Here is a 2,370-nt window from a genome sequence, read left to right on the forward strand (position 1 = left end):
AGCTTTCATACCATTTATTCTTCATGTCTTATGTGCTGAGGACTCTCTCCCTGGTGCCAGAATTACTGCCATCTCCTCCAAGAAACCCCGGAAGAACTTGGTCTGATTCATCAGGTTCCTCATAGCCTCTACCAGAATTCCTGATATATAGCAGGCACTCAAGAAAGCTATGATGGCAGAGAGATTAGAAGGACTGTAGGCTTGTGGGGAAAGGGAAGAAAATGTAAAGCTTTATCGAATTTAAAGGCACAATTGAACTGGGCCTGCTATAGGCTTCCCAAAGCTCCAAGTTTACCCTAACACTCTATAGCCAAGGACTCCAAAGATAATCCCCTTCCTCAAAGGGTACCCTTCAAGTTAGAGGATCTGGCCACTTTCCTACCACTGAGTCCCAGAAGGCCCCAGCAAAAGATGCAAGCCCCCCTCTCTTCACCCACCTAGGGCCCCCCTTCTACTTTGCAGCGAACAGTCTACAGGACTCCAAGTTGATATGGTGGGTGACAGCTCCACTCCTGAGAAACACAGTGGGGAACAGATGCTGAAGAAGGTACCAAGGAAAGGAGACACAGCTGCTTGCAGGAACAGAATGACCAGGGGACACACAACAGATAAATATCTGGGGGGGGGCAAGCAGAATCTAGATGTATATGAAAAGGGTGTGTTTGCTGAGGCACATGAAACTGACTGTCCCAAACGAGAGATTAACCCAGAGAAAGAAAACTTCAGCAGCCCAATTCCTGCCCAGAGCCAGTCTCTCTAAGAAGTAAATTTGACAGAGGCAATTTCCACAACAGGCAGGCCAGGAAAAGGAAGGAAATAAAAGGGGCAGGAGTGTTTTGATAAGACTAATTCCCTTTGGCTGTGCAGAGGCAGCAGACACCTGGGTTTTGATGGCGCGAAGTGCAGTCAGAGCTTTTCTTCTGGGCATCCTTGTGCTTTCAACCTGGCTTTCACATCCTGTAAAAAATGTTTAAGTTGGAAGGAGGCTAAAGAGAAAGGGGAAAAAAGACATAGCGACTGACTGAAAACTGGTAATGACACTTAAGTCAGCAGAGAAATAGCTTTTCATGGATATTCTCTAGTGAATATTGAACCAGTCATGCTAAACTGAATATCTGAATTAAAATGGAATTGCAACTTCTAAACTTTTTGAAAAAGAATCTCTTAAGTACTTTTGAATCTTCTCCTCATGTAAGTTAGCATCACTTCTCAGGACAAAGCATGAGAGCAAAGGGCTGAGTGAAGTGTGTACCCAGATGGGCTTCATCCTCTCTAGAGAGACATCTCCCGTGAAAGAGATGATGCACTGTGCTTGTGTGTTTAGCCTTGCTTAGGCCTCGGGAGTCTAGCTGTGCTTGGCTGCAGTGCAATTTATAAACCGGGGTCACATGGGGAAGGGAAGTAAGGTGTGTGGGGGGAGACTTCTTGGAAATGCACATTTCCGGACTTGTCCAGATCTGCAGAGCCAGAGCCTATGGTGTTGGTGCCTGGGAATTTATAAAGTATTTAAATATATTAAAAATACCTTTGACTGAGGGAGGAGGAAAGAACCCAGGCCTGAGTTTAAAACCCAGCACCAGTTTGATCTGAACGGAGCCCTTGGCGAGGACTGGCGGTTTTCCTAGCTTCGGGTCACCCCACTGAGCTCCGAGTTTTGGCGACAGGGTCCACACACCTTGGACCGCTCCTAACACCGGGGCTACCCAGTTCCCAGTCTTCAGCGGCGCCGGAGGGAGCTCAGGCTGGAGAGCAAGCTCTCCCTTCTGGACCCCACACCAAACTTCTCCCCCTTCGCTCTCCCAGGCTTCTCCAGGCACGAGAAATCGATTCCTTTGCCTGAAGGGCATCAATCGCCTGGATAATTTCTAGGCGCGCAGGTAGAAACACACCCGCCTCTTCACTTCTCCCAAAGAGAAAATAGACCCAAGAAACACAGCCGAAATAGATGCCAGGGAAAAGGGGAGAGAGGGAATCGGCTCGGCTCGTCCGCCCCCACGAGGCGAGTCTCAGGACTCCTGCTTGGAAAATCCCTGCAGCTCCGCTCCCTGGGAGAGTGCGCGCCCCAGACGGGCGCACGGGGCCCGGATAATGCCCCTCGCCTAGGCCACTGCCCGAATTGGCTGTGAGCGAGGCAGGAGGACAGACACCTCCCTTCAGTGCTATGAAGTCGGGGGGAGGAGGAGATGGGGCGACAAAGCCCAAAGGCACCCAGTCCACTGCCAGGAGTCTGGTTGGAGAGCACAGAGCCCCCAGCCTGGACTCAGAGGCCCAGACGCTGCCCCAGGGGGCGCGGGTCTCCCAGGGAAAGCGGAGCCTCTTCGGGGCGCAGCTCTCAGAGGGCGCGGGAGCGACTCCCGGACGCCGGCCGGA

Source organism: Fukomys damarensis, unplaced genomic scaffold (genome assembly GCF_012274545.1).
Source record: "Fukomys damarensis isolate Sample0158 unplaced genomic scaffold, DMR_v1.0_HiC HiC_scaffold_9, whole genome shotgun sequence".
NCBI classification, from domain to species: Eukaryota; Metazoa; Chordata; class Mammalia; order Rodentia; family Bathyergidae; genus Fukomys; species Fukomys damarensis.